Here is a 19,810-nt window from a genome sequence, read left to right on the forward strand (position 1 = left end):
CGCAAGAGTAAAACAAAACACACCAAAACCAAGTTCTCCAAACCTGCAGCCTCCAAATCGCATGCATGCTAACAAGGAAAGCAAACTCGCCTTGGAGTGCTGCGCAAATGCGCCTGTTGCTACATTCAAAAGTAGGCCTGGATCTCTCTCCCGTTTTTTAAAAAGTACATTTTAGAGCCGAGCCTCCCTCCAAGGAACTCGGTCCTGAGTGTGTATAGTGTACCTCGCTCGCACTCCACTCCCCACCCCGCCGTCCCGCATCCCAACAGCCCACTAAGGCTAAGTATCAGTCCGAAGGGTCAAACGCTGAACTTCCTAGCGAAGGCGGGATTTGAACCTGGAACTTTGCGGCTGAAGTCAAACGCTCTGTCTCAAGCCATGCATTACTCCCTCAAGGGAAGGAAGATAACTTTGGGGCCCCATTCAACATTTGACCACGAAGTCCACTCCGCCTTATGTACCCTCCGGACATGATTCCCCCTTGCAAACAGACTCCCCCCCTACTCTTTACTAGAAGAAAGTGGTTGGCCCTAATGATCCAGCCTTTTCCAGTAAACGCATCCAGTTTCCTCCCAGCCTCCCTCCCGTCCTGCCTCCAGCAGAAACTCCCCCCCCCCCGAGAAAGAGAAGGCGCGGGGTGGGGGGACGACCCTCTTCCTAAGGTCTCCTCCCCCAGAGATGGTCGCGGGAGGAGGAGGCTGTCCATCGGCGAGAAGGGCGGGGGCTGGCGGCTCCTGCTCTCCTTCCTTCCCTCCCTCCTCCTTTCTCTCCCTTTCCAAGTTTCTGCTCCTCCCTCCTTCGCACAAACTTTCCCGTCGCTCTTGCTCGGCGCCCGGCTAGAGCTCCTTTCGGTGCGCGGCGGATTCCTCAGCCAGCCAGCCAGCCAGCCAGCCGCGCCTCCCCCCCTCTTCCTGCTGCCCTGTCACCTTCTCCCCCCCCCCTTACCCAAACGATCCAGAGCCACAAGCTGCTGCACCGGCGGGACCACCACCCACCCTTCCCCGGACGGAGCACGGAGTAAGTAAGCAAGCAAGCGGGCGGGCGAGCGCTCCCATCCCGGCCTTGGAAACTCTCCGGGAGAGGAAGGAGAGGATTCGTCTCTATTGCGCCCCCCTTTTTCCACACAGATGTCCCGGGCTGCGGGGGGAGTTTTCCCCGCCCCCAGCCCCTTCCCATATTTATCCACCCCCAGACCCAAACCTCGACCCCCCCCTTTCTCCCGCCCATGGAATTGGTCACGCTAGGAAGAGAAAAGTTGAAGGGGGGGGGAGCCCATTTTCTTTCTACCCCCTTGCCCCCCCCCCCGGGTTTCAGCCATGCCTTGTTGCGGTTTTCCTCTGGGAAAGAACATTGTATCCACCACTTTATGTCTATGGAGCCTGTCTTGGGCAGCTACTCTTTCCTTGGGGGCAAGTTTCCCTGCTCTCAGGGCTCGCTTTGCTGGGAGCTCCAAACCCTTGAAAGAAAAAGGAAAAACAACAAATCCTACACTGTCCTTTTGGGGGTACACTCAGAGATGCCTGACGTCGAGTCATGGTTCCTGCTCCGTTTCAAGTTCTGAAGTCCGTGGCCTGTAACAGAGCTGGATTAATTTCCTCCTTATATATAGTTATGCTTTGTCCGTCCCAGTTGGTTGTAATCAGAGCCTGTCCGTCTGCCAAAAGGGCTTTCGTGTGTATGATCCAGACTGTATATTGATAACTAGAATGAAGCATATATCTCTGTATAAAAATAGGTTATATAATCTTTCTGGTCTCTCGGGCATCACAGTGTTGCTCTTACGGACGTTGTGAGTTTTTAAAAATCTTATAATATTCATATTATTTATTAACATCCAAGAGGAAGTCTTTTGAAGCAGGATTTGTTCTCCAGCGTGCCTGTATCTATTGCCAGCTTGAACCTAGGCCATAGGGCCGCTGTGTTGACAACTCATGGATTGCACAAACACATTTCCTCAATTAATTACCTTTGTGTGTGTTATGTGCGTAATGCTGTGTTTCTCACTCGTTGGTCACGTGCGTAAAAACAAATGCTTTGGTAGATTCGTTGTATGTGTAGATTTATGTTGTATTGCGGAAAGTTACATTTGGAAGTTTATAGTACTGATGTGTGTGTGTGTGTGAGAGAGAGAGAGAGAGAGAGAGAAGGGGAGGGTGGGGAGAAGGACGAGCAATTTAATTGGAGAGCGGGGAAGGGAGAGGATATGACAACTGTGTTAATATTGAAAACCCAAGATGGGATGGGCTTGACCAGTGTGTTAAATAGCCACCCTATATCAGTCATAACGGGATCCAGTTCTGACTGATTAGTTCTGGGCAGCTGACCTACAGTGTTAATGGTTTAACAAAGAAATAGGGAAGCTGTGAGATCAGAGGGCAAAGAACTAAAAAGAGAGGTCTCTTGAGGGTTTCCTATTGTCTGTCATAATCCTTGGTATTTTGGTTGTTGCACCAGGGCAGGCGTACTATGTCAGGCCCTTTCTCCCTTCCATTTAATAGTTTTCTCAATGGCTGCAATGTTTTGGAGGCTGCCGCTTGCCTGTTCTTTGTAGAGTTCTTATGGATGTGCAGGGAACATTAACGAGTGAAACTGGGGAGTTTCTTCTAGGTCATATACGTAGCCTCCTGTGAATAAGGCAAAGCATTATTGAGGAGCTCTTGTATATGGGACTTCTAAGAGGGAGGCACTTTGTACTCCAGGCCACTTTCTGATGGTGAGGCCTTGCAGGCAGGTTGCTGTTTGGTCATGGCTCTGCAGGGCTGGATGTATGGTTGGTCCTGCAGGCCTAGACATGCAAGAGCTTACACCGTTCAAGGGAATAGCTATCTCGAAAACAGCACCTGGGTTGCACTGTATGCTACTGCATGAAATATAACCTCCCAAATAAAGACATGCTGCTTTGGGGAGATTGTTCCACCATTGTCTTTTAAGCTGTCTAAGCTGTGAAGTTTGTGCCATGATGAAACATAAAGATAATAGGGCTTTTACTTGCTTTTAGGTATGGGGTAGGCGCTTACCTGTCCTGGGAAACTGAAGCAAGGGATTGTGGGCAAGGTTTCAACTTTCCCATGGTGATTGTGAGCAAGACATACAGCCAAGTATAATTGCATGTACCCCAATTTCCTCGTAAATCAGTGCAAATTTCCTATGGGTGTACTCAAACAGTATACACACTTACGTATCTGGGAGTAAGCCCCACTGAAAACAACAGGAATTTCTTCTGAATAAACGTATTTAGGATTATGCTGTAATATATTGATTGAGTGAGTGCTTAATAATTGCAATCACAGTTCCAGCGGATATCCTCCAAATGTTTACTAGTAAACTCGGAGTGATATATTTCATTTCCAGAAAGCCATTAGGCTGCTGTGTTGTTCTAGAAATATTATGGTTTATTATTATGTATTTGTATTATGGAAGCAGAAAAGAGCTATTCTGAGTTTTTACTGGATATCACCCACCCCAAACCTCCTAAGAACAAGTTTGAAGTTCCCTCCCTTTTGTTTCAAAGTAATTACATTTAGCACCAACAACTGCTGTGTTCTGCCTTTGTAGCCCTGCTCTTCAACCTTAGAAGTGTCTGTATATTAACATGCAAGGCAAGATGGTGATTATTGGGTCATTTATAGCTTCTCCATACTTTCTTATTTATATAAGGCTGTAAGTCTAGTCATAAAAGGTCAGTTGGAGACTTCATAATGATATGCATGCCTGTGGGTCTCTGTGTCTCCAGAAATGTTCTCTTTATGGAGGGTTAACACTGGTGTTGAAACTACGTATGTGTCGTGGGGATCTGAAATCCATTGACTTCCCACATTAGCAAGTTTCAAATCCAATTTTGAACCTGAAGAAGTGACTGTAAATCTTACTAAACTTAAGCCCAAACTTCCTACCTTTTGGTAAGAAAACAAACTTTTCAATCTGTGAAATTCTTGGATGTGAAACCATAATTTCACTACACCATTTTAATTTTGCAGACATATTAGCTTTCATATTATAAGATTTATAGCTTTGGTTAGAAAGTTTTTACATTACTTTACTCAACACATGATTAAAAGTATTGCTTCAACTTGGAAGTTAAAACACATTAAAATGCTACTGTAGACAAGTTGCTGTATATTTTGATAGGCGATAGTTGGTGTTTGGTAGTTTACATGCCCGCTGCACCATTTAAAACTTATTTCCACTTTATTAATATTCCAGTTACAGAAAGGGAGTCAAATAGCTGCTAGCTTTAATATTTTCAAAGGCAAAATTAGAAGACAATACTTATTGTCTCTCTCCTGCAGAAGAGCAACAAGCTGTAAACCAAAGTACAAATCTTAGTTACAGCTTGCGGTTTGTCTACAGTGAGACAAACCATGAGTCCCCGTTCAGACAATGTGCTAAGCCAAATCATGACTTAGTTTACACAGTTCAACAGCATCAGAGGAGGAGCAAAGCGACTGGTTTTTTTGGCAGCCTACATGCTCATGCTAAACCTACTTTCTTTCTTTTTTTATTATAAGATATTTATTAAGATTTTCAGAAAATTACAATATAAAAATGAAAAAGAAAAAGAAAATACAAAATAAAAATGATTAAAAACCACTCAGTTTTTCCATTACTTATTTTTCCTTAGCTTGTTTCCCGGACCTCCTCGTACCTCCCTTTTTTGTATTCCAGTTCAATTTGTTGGTTCAGCAAATCCTTACCCTCTTTATTTATCCTAATCTTTGGTCTTAAAATAATAACGTTAGATTTTTACCTGTTAACAACCCATTTTTCATATTCCCTTGAAGCATTACAGCTGGAAACCACTTAATTTCTATCCAACATCATTCTAACATTCATTAATTTTACAATTATTTCTGTAGGTAGTCTTTGAATTTATTCCAATCTTCTTCCACCGACTCTTCTCCCTGGTCTCGGATTCTGCCAGTCATTTCTGCCAGTTCCATATAGTCCATCAGCTTCATCTGCCATTCTTCCAAAGTGGGTAAATCTTGTGTCTTCCAATACTTTGCAATGAGTATTCTTGCTGCTGTTGTGGCATACATAAAAAAAGTTCTATCCTTCTTTGGCACCAATTGGCCGACTATGCTAAACCTACTTTCAGGCAGACGTAGGGTTTTGGTCTTAAGCATCCCCAAATGTAAGAGCACAACCATTTTAAACTGCCAGGGACCGTGTGATTTTTGCCTAGAAGTCTGACTTCAAACTGAGCTAGAAGTAATGGCAATTGTCACAATCTGATACATTTTGTGAAACAAGTTTGACAGCTCTTGGTCCAGTTTCCTTGTGAGACCTGAGCTTGTCTTATAGAAACCACCAGTCCTATTGACAGTAACTGACCATCCCTAATTGCACTTTCAGTAGAGAGCAGAGACTGGATGTGCCAAGGATCTGGAGTCTTCTCCCCTACTTTTGCTGTGTTTGGGAATACTGTATAGACATGTCAGATGAGAGCTTTCCCCTCTTGCTGTTATCTGGCTTGCTTCATATGAGCAAACTCTTGAGTGGGATGCATAATGAATTGATCCTACTTGGATGTGATTCGTAGAGTGCTGGTTACTAGGTCCTTTCACAGTCTCATTGTAATAACGCAGGTCAGAAAAGGCCATGTGCAGATTTGTTCATCAATGTCTATAATATTGGTGTTCCTTTGTGGCAGGGGTTTGCGGACCTGTGACCCTGCAGGTGTTTGTTTGTTTGTTTATAAAAATATTTCTAGATCACTATTTCATTAAAAAAATCAATGTGGTTTATAATAAAAAATATTTAAGACCAGAAAGTATTTTCTTTAATCATACTACTAGCCTGAGATTTGCGGCCATTATGGCTCCCCTTGCCCGCAGCATACACTTACCAAATGTATATTCTATATTTTAGGTGCATCCTTCATATAATCTAGTTCCATGTGTATCTGTGTTACCTTGGACCAGAAGAAATGCTGAGTTCACTGAACCTCAATCAGGGATGCTGAACAGTGATAGGCCTAGATATCGGAGGCAGGTATAGGGCTACCAATGGACTAGGAAAAAAATAGTATTTATCTGCTATATAGGCAAAGTGTAAGGGTAGGCTTCAATAAAAATTAAACAAGAGATTGCCCTCATCTTCTGCATGCGGACTTCCCACAGACATCTGATTTCACACTGTGAAACCAGGATGCTAGTCTAGATGGGCTTTTGGTCTGATCCAGCAGAGTTCTTATGTCAGATTGATTTGCAGACATTAACAGGTGACACTTTTCATAGCATGGAGATAAGCACGTTGCTTGCTCATGTCTACAAGCCATATTACACAAGAGTCAGGACCAGTGAAAAGGTGTGCAACCTTTTCCTGTAATTGACTGGCATGTATGATGTGTATTATGCAAAAAAAAAATATTGTAATACATTTTAATTTCCAATAAAATAATGTGTTTTGAAAAGTGGCTAACCTTAGGCAAGTAAGGCCATTTAATCTACAGTCTGAATAGTTAACTTTTCTCTAGAAACATCATCACTGGATGCAGGTGAGTACATTTGGAAGAATTCGGTTTATGCTTGAGAGTGCACCAAGGATGGGGAACTTTTTTGAGCCAGCTTTGACTAGTGAGTGGGACAGTTCATCTATCAACCTCTGGATTGGCCCATAGCCTGGACATTCTTCATGCCTGGTCTACATGGACTGGTAGCAGCTCTCCAGGATTTCAAACAGGGGGTCTGCCAGCCTTACTTGGAGATGCCAGGGATTGAATTTGGGACCTGGTGCATACAACACAGGATGCGGGTGGCACTGTGAGTTAAACCACAGCGCCTAGGACTTGCTGATCAGAAGGTCAGCGGTTCCAATCCCCGCGACGGGGTGAGCTCCTGTTGCTCGGTCCTTGCTCTTGCCAACCTAGCAGTTCGAAAGCACGTCAAAGTGCAAGTAGATAAATAGGTACTGCTCTGGCGGCAAGGTAAACGGCGTTTCTGTGCGCTGCTCTGGTTCGCCAGAAGTGGCTTGGTCATGCTGGCCACATGACCCAGAAGCTGCACGCCGGCTCCCTCGGCCAATAAAGCGAGATGAACGCCGCAACCCCAGAGTTGGTCACGACTGGACCTAATGGTCAGGGGTCTCTTTACCTTTACCTTTACATACAACACAGATACTCTGTCACTGAGCTGTGGCCTGTGGTGCTGGGAGCACTCTAGTTTTCTAACTCTGTTGAGTGGGGACAAAGACATTTGACTCTTTTCCCTGTCAAAATGATTGAAAGCACTCACACATGTCCTCTACCTTCTGCAGTAATGGACCATGGTGTAACTGTCAGGATTTTGGAGGGGCATTAAAAGAACCCTTCTGCATCAGCCCAAAGGCCTTTATAGTCCAGCATTTTGTTCCCACTGTGGCCAACCAGGTGCCTATGGGAAACCCGCAAACAGTTCCTGCATGCACTCAAGATGGTCAGCCTTATAATTTAACACTCACCTTGTTACCTATGGCAAGCCATTGTTGCCCTTAAATTAAAAAAAGAAAACGTTCCCAAGGCAGCTGAGAACCGCAACAATAAACAAAGAGCAAAATAACCCCTGCCAGGCTTAATTTGGCATGTGCACCACAGGTTCCCTATGTCTGCAGTATGAGGCACAATCTTATACAGCCTTGTGCTATCAAATGAGGGGCACTGTAGGATGAGAGAAATTAGATATACATGGTGAAATGTCTAGCAGTTTGAGCTTTGTGCATTTACTCAGAAGTAAGTCCTGTCAAATGCGATGGATAAGCCTGATGATATTGCCTCCTAATGGTGTAACACTGGGCAATAGAATAAATGTTATGAGTAAATGTTGTGGAGGGATGTAGTATGAAGGAAAATAAATTACCGTTGTTGCTATCTGGAGATCCCAGCATCTTCAATCAAAATTTATAGGTTTGTTTGTTTGTTCATTGTTTGTTTGTTACTACTACTACTACTACTACTACTACTTCTACTTTATTATTTCTACCCAGCCCATTTGGCTGGGTTTCCCCAGCCACTCTGGGTGGCTTACAGCACATATAAAAACATAATAAAACAGCAAATGTTAAAAACTTCCCGATACATTGCTGCCACCAGATGTCTTCTAAAATTTGTGTAGTTCTTTATCTCCTTGACATCTGAAAGGAGAGCATTACACAGGGAGGGCACTACTGCTGAGAAGGTCCTCTGCCTTATGACATTTGTATGCTATCCACTAAGACTAAAGTTCTGCACAACATCAAATGATTAAGTAAAAAACCACTTTAATATAAAGGAAAACATGAAACCATTAAAGGGCAGAAACTACATAAATACAACAGAACAGAACTCATCACCCCCATCCTCCAATTAGAAATGGGTTAAAAAGTTAGATCCAGATTACCAAAATTACTTAAAAGGTCCAGGTGAACACAAAGGCCTACAACTGGTGGTGAAAAGACTACAAATCTGGTGCTAAAAAAGCTTCCCTGTGAAGATTCTGTAATCAGAGATAGATAAAACTTATATTATTTATACCTCACCCGTCTGGCTGGGTTGCCTCAGCCACTCTTTCTGGTGATTGCAGGTCTCACTTCATTTGCCATTGGCACCTGGAGTAGAGCTTTTGAAGTTTTGGTGGATGCGTATGGGAGGTGATGGTCTTACAGTTAGCCTGGTCCCAAGGTGTTGGGGGCTTTGAAGGTAAAAGCCAGCACTTTAAATTGGACTCAGAAGCTGACAGGGGGCCAGTTTAGCTGACAAGGCACAGGTGTAATACAGTCAAGGCAGTCCAGTCCCTGTTAATGATCTTGCGGCCATGTTCTGGACCAACTGCATTTTTAAAGACAGCACTGTGTTGCAATAACTTATGAACAGGGTTACAAGAGTATGGGTAATTTTGGCCAAGTGATCTCCCTCCAGGTACGGTCACAGTTGGATATAAACTGAAACTGCCGAGATCACTGGAGCCTCTAATGGCAATGTTGGATTAATAAGTACCTACAGACTATGAGCCTGATCCTTTGGGAACCATTCACCTGGGTGGATGAACCACCAGCCAACAATACCTCCATCTTGTCTGGATCAAGCTGACCTTCATCCAGTCCATTACCATGCTTAAACACTAGTTCTGGACAACCACAGCCCCACCTGTCTGATGAGAACTAGAGATAAAGCTGGGTATCAGCGGTGTATGGGTGACGCTTCAGACAAGATCTCCTGATGACCACTCCCAGTAGTTTTGCGTAGATGTTAAACATTATGGGAGGACAAGTTGAACTCTGTGGAACCCCGGCACTCTCCAGTGAAAATAATTAAGGCAAAATATTGGAAGTGAATTTTTGACTCCTCTTTCTTTTCTTTTTTTAAAGCACTGAATTAAGACTAGGATTTACATGAACACCTGGCAGTAATCTAAATCCACCCCCATACAAGTCATTGGTGAAGTTTTGCTAGGTGATGTCAGTGCTAAGTTATTTAGATTTTCCTCCTTTGGGTGACATGAACAGGATGCTCTACTGGGTCCTGTTTTTAATCCAGATCTCCAGAATACATATCTGCTTACTGCCACATTGGGCCACAAACACCGCTTGTATGTGACACAGGTCATTATAACTTTAGGTCTCTGCCGAAACATGCTAGAACATGATTAAAACACTTACAAATGTTATATAACAACAACAACAACAACAACAACAATAGAAAAACTCCAATAACAACAAAGGCTGAAACACTTAGTTGATTTATGGGTTAATCAGTTAACATAATTTAATTGATTCAGAAGGTGTCTTAAATTACTTGGGCAGCAGCTTTAGATATAGATATAGCAGATGTTTTCAGGAGGTATGCCCCATATGACACATGTTGCAACATGTGTACGTAATCTAAAAACAGGGCTATTGTGTTCTTATGCAAAGTTAAGCAGGTTAAATCCATCTATAAAGATTCCTCTTGTTGTGTGATATTGCTTGTAAGATATTAATGGCGGGCGGGAACATACTAGGCAGTGTTTGTGCTTGCCTGTGCATAGGTCAGTCTTCCCCATCCTGGTATCTTCCAGATGTTTTGGCATACAACTCCCATCAACCCTTACCATTAACCTTGGTAAGGGAAGTTGCAGCCCCAAACAACCAAGGGTGTTTGGAGGGCACCAAGTTGGGCAAGTCGGTCCTAGACAATGGACTAGTTTTGATATAACACAAACCATAATTTAGTGTTGTGAGAACGAGCCTTCCCCAGGGCTCATGCACCTCCCTCCAGTGTGGCCCCAAAGAGGAGTTCGGAAGCTTTCATTTCTGTTTTAGATTAACTGCAGCTTCCTGCATTGTCTAAACCTGCAAAAACGGTGGTTCTCTTAACTATAGTGAGTTGAAACAAGCCCACTTCAAACCATAACTTATGTAGCTGGCTTCTTCTTACTACTCATAGTTAACCCTCACAGCAGTTTAGGGTTCAGACAAGACATTAAACTGCTGTTAATGTGAAAGAGAAAAGAAGAGGGAGTGTGAGAACTTGAGGCAATGCTTCTTTTTGTGTCTGAATGCAACCATTGATGTTAACCATTTTGCCACCCGTGGTAGAGTGGTGGAAGGAATATTTTGTTTTAAACTTGCTTATATGGATTTTACCATATGGTGTTATGCATTTTTTAAATTGTAAATCACTTTGATATTCATCATTGCAATGCTTTAAATTAGGTGAATGTCATGTAGCACAACTATCATGTTTGTCTGTATCATCCAACACTAAGAGACTAGCCATGTAATTTAAAAAATGATGATACTGCAATCCATTCCTTGTTGTCAATCTGATTGAACTTTCTGAGGTTGAAAATATTTCCCCAAACTCAAGGGACCCAGTTGTTATTTCCATAAATTTACCCCCTCCCAAGAAAAAAAACAAGTTTTGATACTGACCCTCACACGTTTCCAGTGGTGTATTTAAACATCCGCCTGGTAGCCATAGGTGACAAAGAGCTGCAGACATGCACGTGAGCATGGATGGATGGAAGATGGATGGAGCACGCCATCCCTCTGCGACCAGCACAGAAACCTAGGGGGAGTACTCATAGAGCACCCACATAGAAGTGGGCTCCTGTTGCAGGCGGGACAGAGCCCTTAATGGCTTAATCCCTCCTCGGCAAGCCTCCAGCCTCTAATTAATTTGGATAAAGGCTCCATAGCTCAAGTCTGAGGTTCATTCTCCGGCATCTACAGGAATGTCTGGGGAAGACTTCTGCCCAAAACCCTGATGATCTTCTGCGTCACTATGCACAACACTGAGCTAGATGGATCAGTGGGTCTGATTTGATGTAAGGCAGCTTCCTGGTTTGCTTCCTAATTCTGACCGCTAGTGTTGAGAGGTATTTCAATAAAGCCATAAGGCGGCTGCAAAGCATTAATGTTTTTTTAAAAAAATAAAAAATGGATATTGTCAACATGTGTCATCACTTCATTTTTCAGCCTCCTTCCCCCAAATCTTTTATTGAATAGAGGGAATATGATACTGGTACATGGGAAATATTAATGCCTACCTTTTCCACGTGGTGAACTTTACTTGCATTCCACCTTCAGGCTTATGAAAACTTTTGTTACTCCCAGGATTACTTTTCTTCAAAGCTTGTAATAAGTTTTATTCACATTCTTACAACTATTGGGTGAGGCATGATGTCGCAGTGTAACTGCTCTTTGCATTAATGTTTTATGAACTGTAGAATAGTAAATTCATAATTTCTATCAGTTTGATAGATTTTACAAAAGTATTTCTGGGTGTCTTACAGTCGTGGTGTATGTGCTTGGGTGGGGAGGGGGGGTGAGGCACCTCAAGCTTGTGCCATCAGTTTGGATGAACTGACCCTCATAAGAAATGAGGATATAATATAAATGGTGTGTGTCTGCTTGACGCAGAGCGACTGGGCTGCATATGCTTTGGAAATGCACCTTCTGGTTGGTTTGTTTTTTATCCTCATCACTTGACACATTACCTTCTAAAGGAGTTACAGTGGTACCTCGGGTTAAGTACTTAATTCGTTCCAGAGGTCTGTTCTTAACCTGAAAGTGTTCTTAACCTGAAGCACCACTTTAGCTAATGGGGCCTCCTGCTGCCGCCGCACTGCCAAAGCCCGATTTCTGTTCTTATCCTGAAGCAAAGTTCTTAACCTGAAGCACTATTTCTGGGTTAGCGGAGTGTGTAACCTGAAGCGTTTGTAACCTGAAGCGTATGTAACCTGAGGTACCACTGTACTTGCTCTTTTGTTTCTGGCATAGGACTTGTGGACTTTCTGGCGTAGAACAGCTGCAGTGACATCCCCAAGGACTTCTGAGGCTTGCTACCTCACTGCAGAGGAAACTACCTAGGAGAAACAGGGATAGAGGTGTTAAAACAGGCTTGGTTCTCATTAGAATTCTCATATTTAGGACTGGACAATCTGCAGTGGAAATAGAGGAGGAGCCCACCCTAGTTTAGCCTCTTCCATCCCATCGCTAAACAAACTCAAAAACAGTCTCCTTCTGCCCAGCCCAAAACAGCTCCACTGGCCTCTGCCTGAGGAGCGAGGTGCCTATGAGCCAGCTTCCCATTCTACCTATGAGCTCCCCATTGGCAGTAGCCCACAGAAAATCCTAAATTGGGGCATTCTAGGGGTACGGAGGGGTTGACTCAGACCAGGATCCTCAGGATCCACTGTTGTCACTTGACAGTATTGGGATTTACCTGGGTGTGATTGCTACACTTTATACACCTACACTTTATAGCCTATAAAGCAGGCCTTGCCTGCCCCCTCCCCACCTTCTGCCACAGCTGCCATGAGCATTGGGGCCGTGGATTCGGCAGTGGAGACTCTGTTCTGCCCTGCCCTGCTGCTGTCTGGCTCAGTTTGGATTGCTCTGCCATGTAGCATCTCTTAATATCTTCAAAGATTTCCAGTCACCCATCAATTTGCAGTGTTCTTTATGCATGTTATAACGGAAGCATAGGAAATATGCTTCTGATATAACATGACACGAAATGGCCAGCCCCTAAAATGTGCATGTGAGAATGAATGCGTGTGTAGAGTATATTCGTGTGTGCATATGAGCATGCAGTGGTACCTTGGTTCTTGAACATAATATGTTCCAGGAGTCCATACTCCCGGAACCATTCAAAAACCAAGGCGTGGCTTCCGATTGGCTGCAGGAGCTTCCTGCAATCAATTGGAAGCCACGTCGGAAGTTCGGCTTCCGAAAAATGTTAGCAAATTGGAACACCTGCTTCCGGGTTTGCGGTGTTTGGGATCTGATTTGTTTTGGCTACTAAGCCGTTTTCCCAAGGTATGAATGTAAATGGTGGGTGCTCGGTATGTGAAGTGGTGAGTGGGGTGTGTGTGACCCTGCCCATTACCAGCTCTGATCCTGTCCACATTTCCCATAGCCACTTTTATTTTGGACCCGTCCACCTTTGGCATGCAGCTCTTGGAAGGCTGGCCCCGAGGGAACGTGACTCTTTGTTTGACATCGGTTCCACACTCCTGCCATAAGCTATAGAAAGTGACACTAGAGTAACGTATCTCCTCTGGCATCAAGATTTGATTTGGAATCTCCATTTTACACTGCAATAATGGAAAAGCACAATGTGTCTGCATGCAAGTGAAAGAAGCAGTGTGTGCATTCACCGGAGTGCTGACTTTTAAGTTGGGAGAAGGCTGAGGAGGTGGTAGAGGTGGCAATGTACGGTAATTAAATTTTCTGTTACTGTCTCCGAGGTATATTTTGTACAGGACAGTGTCTGCTGTGCTGTTTGAACATGAGTGTGTGCCAATTTAGACACATTTAGATATCAAATGAAGTTTATTGTGTATCTTATGCAGGTGTTCTGCTGTTTGTATGCATCGTGGTAACTTGCATGTACCGTGCAATAATTATTTTGGAAATCTGGATGATTGTCATCCGTTTGATCTTTCTTTGTGAAATTAGCAGCTATCAATCCCATCTCTTGTCTAAAATCATAGTGCAGGATAGTTGTCTCCCAGCAATCTTCAGCTTGGGGATATTACCAGTGGTCTACATTGCAAGATTGTCATAAGCCACTACGTTTGTTCTCTCCTCCAACCGGTCCGCAATATTGATGCTTGGAACTACAGCACGGAAGTGCCATTCATCAATTGGCCTCAAATACATGGGTGACAGGGCTGCACTTCATTGCAAGGTTGCTGTAAGCCACCTCTCACAGTCTTGGGGAAACACACTCCTCCCATGACTCAGGCCTCATCCTCTACAATACAGGGGTATCAACGCTAGATAGTTTCTGTGTTCCTTCTTGATGCTGGACACATTGTTAAGGTCTTCAACAAGAATTGAATTTGAATTTGAAGATCTGAGTTTGAAAGAAGCTTTAGCTTCTGGTTTTTGGAGGTGGTGTGAGTGCAATGCTGCCAAATCACTGCAAAAATGCAATTCTGAATTTCACTGTGGTCTCAAGTGAGCCCCTGTTGTTTTTACTACTCTAGTGAGAAGTAGCCATGGTGTCAAAAGTAAGCAGGGAAAGCTGGCTTTCTGACCACACCTTTTAGTGGGGAACTTGTGCCCTTTCACATATTGTTGGACTCCAACTCCCAGCATGGAAATGGAGGGAGTTGTAGTCCAATAACACCTGGGCATCCTTCCCCCAATAGTTGTGGTATTGTTTGGTGCCTTAATCAATTCTCCATCAAGATAGGCTCATGGGTTAATATCTGCCTACTTATTTAATTTTTCAGTATTTCAATCATCCAGTGCAGAGAGTAATGGTTCGTAAAATCAGTTCAATATATAAGCAGGTTTGACAATCTGCTGCTTCAGCTGGTTCCCATGTCTATGTAGTTTGCAGCTGATTGGAAGAGGCCAAGCTAAGAATTTGTCTCTGTGCTGTAAATATGCTTATGTGCCCAATAGAAGCTTCCATACCAGAGGAGCCAATTTATGGACTACTGTAACACGAACAATTTTAAGTTTTTAGTAAGGAGTCCTGGTTTGATTACTGTGCATACATTCTAGAATTACCCCTGAAGTTTCAGAGCATCTTTACCTAATGTGTTTTTTAACACAGTGATATATTATTCTGGGATTTTATTTTAATGGCACGCATATATTTTTGTGTCACGCTTCACATGCCATGATAAACTCTGGTTGCCTTACAGTTACATTTGTAGGAATATTGTGATATATGAAGGAATCCTCATTTAACAGATGGAAATTATTTTTGGCTAACATCCAGGTCTGTCTTTGATAGCGAGTCCAAGTGTTGTGGTAGTGGGTTAATGAAAAGTCACAATTCAGTTTTATATATTCCTTGTCTGAGTTCTACTGAGCCCTTGGGCAATTTATTTGTAATTTTGCCATTCCCCCCCCCCCCCCGGTCGCTTAGCTCTAATAAGCTGCTTTTTCATAAACTGGTTGTTCTTCAGATACATTCCCTAAACTGCTTTAGTGCAGCTGCTTCTCAATAGCTTGGCACAGGGTTAACATTTTTATTGATCACATTGTAGATATTGAGGATCTCTGTCCAACCTAGAATTTTCAGTCTGGGGTATGTGTGTTTGAGCATGTTTTCAGGAGTCAAACACATATACCATACTTTTCTCAGTTACAAACCATGAAAATGTCCTCTAAGTAGTCAATAACCTGCAGGAATAATTTTTGTTCCATTACAATAGTTATTTGATAAGTATACCATTGGCTGTATGGATGTAGAATAACACGTATGCATGGCCAACTGGCTTCAGTGATCTTTGATAGTGTATTTTAGGTTTCCAATGGTCTGACCCACTCATCACCTGAGTCTTTCTGTGCTTAAAACCAGGGCTTTTTTCAGCAGGAACTCACCGGAACTCAGTTCCAGCACCTTGCAGGTGGGGTGCCATTGCCATTATAAGAGAACAAGGGAAGCGTTCATTGTGAGTTCCGGCACCTCTGTTTCTAGAAAAATAGCACTGCTTAAAACCATTCTTTTTTTAATGTCTATATTTTGTTGCGTCTCATATTTCTTTATTTGGCTACAAAGTAGTTTTGAAATGTAAGCAGTGGGTGGTTTTTGTTTTTGTTCTGGTATAGAAAAGTTTTGCATATAATCAGTTTATTTTGCTGAATAGGGGCACTTGTCAGTAAAAACTCTGATTGAATACATACAGTTTCAGGGCCAAAATAGTTCAGTCTTGGTGCAGAGCTTTGGGGGCAGGCTTTGCGGGGAGGGGCAGAACCGAGTTATGTGCAACGAAATTGGTCAGTTAGTTGTACAGTCAAACCTCGGATCCCAAACATCTCCATTTTGGAACGTTTTGGCTCCTGAATGTCAAAAACCTAGAAGTAAATGCTCTGGTTTTCGAACATTTTTCGGAAGCCAAACGTCCGACGCGGCTTCTGCTTGAGTGCAGGAAGCTCCTGCAACCAATCGGAAGCCACGCCTTGGTTGTCGAACATTTCGGAAGCCAAATGGGCTTCCGGAACAGATTACATTCAACAACCGAGGTTTCACTGTATTTTTATTTATTTACTTGATTTGGGGGGGGGGTAGCTGCCCCCTGCTAGGTATGCCCATGGAGCAGCTTCGTGAGTGTCATGAATTGTTTGAACGTTTTAAAGAGCAAGCTCAAACACAGAAACCCAGTCAATCAATTCTTAACTCTTAAGGAAAAAGTGCACCCATTTCTCTTCCTCTTCTTTCCCCCTTAGCGGAGAGTTAATGTTGCTATTCTTTGGTAGTTCTTGGAGATGAGATCACATATAATTGTAGAGTGGGAAGGGGCCCTAAGAGTCATCTAGTGCATGGGTAGGCAAACTAAGGCCTGGGGGCTGGATCCGGCCCAATTGCCTTCTCAATCCGGCCTGCGGACAGTCCAGGAATCAGCGTGTTTTTACATGAGTAGAATGAGTAGAATTTTATTTAAAATGCATCTCTGGGTTATTTATGGGGCATAGGAATTCATTCTTTTTTCTTTTTTTTTCAAAATGTAGTCCGCCCCCCCCCCACAAGGTCTGAGGGACAGTGGACCTGCCCTCTGCTGAAAAAGTTTGCTGACTCCTGATCTAGTCCAACCGCCTCCAATGCAGTAACATTCAGGTGGCTTATATGGAGATCAAATTTTGGCGTTATCAGCACCATGCTCTAGCCCAGGCACCCCCAAACTCAGCCCTCCAGATATTTTGGGACTACAATTCCCATCATCCCTGACCACTGGTCCTGTTAGCTAGGGATGATGGGAGTTGTAGTCCCAAAACATCTAGAGGACCGAGTTTGGGCATTAAGGCAAGGGCCTGGGGCCTATGCTGTATTGTAGGGGTGGGGAATCTCCAAATGTCAGACTCTCAGCTCTCCTTCAGCTCCAGCCAGATTGGCCAATGGTCAGGGATGATGGAAGTTGTAGTTTAGCTACATCAGGAAGGCCACTGATTCCCTACTCCTGCTCTGTTGTATTTTGTTTTGTTACACAGAAGCACTAATGGATCTGAACAGGAGCAAGAGTTTGGAGGTCATAGGGAATAGGTCGGTGAAAATGTGCACCAATGTGTGGCAACTGTGAGAAATGTGAATTCCCAGTTGGGATTACAAATGGACCACGCTTGGAATACTGTGTACAGTTCTCGTCACCTTTCAGAATAGGACAACCAAAAGCAAACAAGGGGCTAGAGCCACTTGAAAAGTTACGACATTGTAGAGGAGTGGGAAAAAATTTCCACAAATTTTTGAAAACAGTTGTATACAATTGAGAACGCTGGCAAACAGCATGATATATACAGTCATACCACAAGTTGAATGCGCTTCGGGTTGAGCGCATTCGAGTTGCACTCCGCGGCAACCTGGAAGTAACAGAGCGCGTTACTTCCAGGTTTCGCTGCTCACGCATGCACAGATGCTCAAAATGACGTCACACGCATGCGCGGTAGCGGCGAAACGCGGCACGCGCAGACGCGCCGTCATGTCTTGCGTTCCGTTCGGGATACGAACGGGGCTCTGGAACGGATCCTGTTCGCATCCCGAGGTACCACTGTATTGAAGTGGTGTAAGATAGGAAAATAGAATTAGATGGATATATCAAAATATGCAGGAATGGTAGATAAGTTAAATGAACAATGGAAGGGGCGGGAGGGAAGTGAATGAATGTATGGTATCATAGAAGATGCTCAATTTGAAATATAAAATGTGAAAAATTAATCAAAATTTAAAACTGCAAAAAGAAAAGTTACAACATTGTGATATTTGGGTATTCGGAAAAAAGGAAAGTAAGAGGGGGTGGGACATGAGAGTGGTGTACAAGATTGTGCATGGATAAAGCGCATAGGGATAAGTTCTCCCTCTCACATAATCCTAGGACCCAGGGGCCAGACAATAAAACTGAATGTTGGAAGATTCAGGACAGACACGTGGCGGTACCACAAAGTATGGTAGTTAAAGCTTGAAATTCTCTCCCAAAAGATATAGTGGTGGCACTAGAGTTCTGTTTTGTGTTTTTTTTGTCAAAGTTATTGAGCTTTTCGGCAGGCATTATTTTTTTTTTTAAAAAGAGCTCTACTTGCCATACGTATGGGTTTTCACGGACGTTTTGCTGATTCAGCAAAAATCTGTCCGGATGCCTTTTTTGGCCCAAATCCCGGACTTTTTTTTTTTTTTTTTTTTTTTTTTTTGAAAACCCAGACTTATGGCAGCCCTAGGTGGCACAAACATGGGTGGCTTTAAAAGAGAATTAGACAAATTCATGGAGAATAAGGCTATACAAAATGGTTTCTAGCCATGAAGGCTGTGTTCTGCCTCCTCTGGAAATCACGAGTGGGGCATGTGCTGTCGCATTTGGGTCCTTCTTTTGGGCTTCCTGTAGACATCTGGTTGACCATTGTGAGAAAAGGATGCCTTTGGTCTGACCTGGCAGAACTGCTCTTATACTAACACGACACAATTAGCACGAATAGATCCTCTGAATGTTGACTAGCACATTTTTATCTTGTGTGGGCATCCTGTTTTGAACTGGGTGTTTTGTTCTAGTTGATCTTACTTGGAAGTAGGAGGGGGTTAAAAGAAGCTGAAATAAACCAATTTTATTTTTCAAGGCCGTTTCTTACCTTGTGTTTCTCTGCTTCAGTACTAAGGCACACTGAGTCCAGTGAGGCTTTCTCACATACATGGAAATGAGACTGCAGCCTTAATCTGTATGATATAATCCAGATACTGTTTGTTAGTTCTCTGTACTTCAGTTTGTTTCGTAAATCCGCAGCAGCACTCTTATTTGGGAAGTGCTGTGAATTCTATAAGTTTGTGAAGAGCTTTGAGATATGTTATTGTTGCTTGATGACTGTCTCCTCCCATCTCCTCCTAAATTAGATCCAGCTGTTCATAATAGTCACTAACTTCCAGAGAAGATGCTCAGAGTTCACAGGCAGAGAATGACTTCCAGTTAGTGGAGGATGGGCAGTATTTTGCGTGCCAGCTCATCTAACCACTTCTCCCCACCTCCCAGTAGCAGGAAAGGCATAAGAATCAAATAAACTAGAAATCTCAAAAGGGGCAAACTCCTTCACAGAACCACTGTGGGTGGCAGAATCAGACCCAAAAGTAATTTAGCGCTGTGTTATCACACATGCAAAGACCAAAAGGCTTGGGGTGATCTCAAATCAGGGAAGGATCCAAAAGAGAAAGTGTTGTCATAATGGGTGGCTTAATGAGTAAATGTGTGTTCAAGTCACAGCAAAAAAGTAAAATTACCCTAATTGATTGTACTCCAGAATTGCTGATAAAGGAACGGATCAGAGGAGAGACAATCTTGGTCTTAATTCTAAGTGGTGCTCAGAGTAAATGTTGCTGTCATGGGATAAGAGACCAGGTTCTCTGGATCAGTTGCTGTTAAACAACAAGAAAAAA

General features: G+C 43.3%; 1 protein-coding gene across 6 annotated transcripts in view; it reads left to right on the forward strand.

The window, feature by feature from the left end:
* The first annotated feature begins 710 nt into the window (after positions 1-710).
* Positions 711-19,810, forward strand: part of TEAD3 (TEA domain transcription factor 3) — a 92,201-nt gene continuing 73,101 nt past the window's right edge. For 2 of the 6 annotated variants that reach the window (XM_081010481.1, XM_081010484.1), the window contains exon 1: positions 714-1,017. The gene's annotated coding sequence lies outside the window, so the exon portion shown is untranslated. Of the gene's footprint in view, positions 1,018-19,810 lie in introns of all 6 variants that reach the window. The other 4 variants (XM_081010479.1, XM_081010482.1, XM_081010480.1 and 1 more) reach the window with 4 other exon arrangements.

Source organism: Podarcis pityusensis, assembly GCF_964106645.2.
Source record: "Podarcis pityusensis genome assembly, chromosome: 6".
Taxonomy (NCBI): domain Eukaryota; kingdom Metazoa; phylum Chordata; class Lepidosauria; order Squamata; family Lacertidae; genus Podarcis; species Podarcis pityusensis.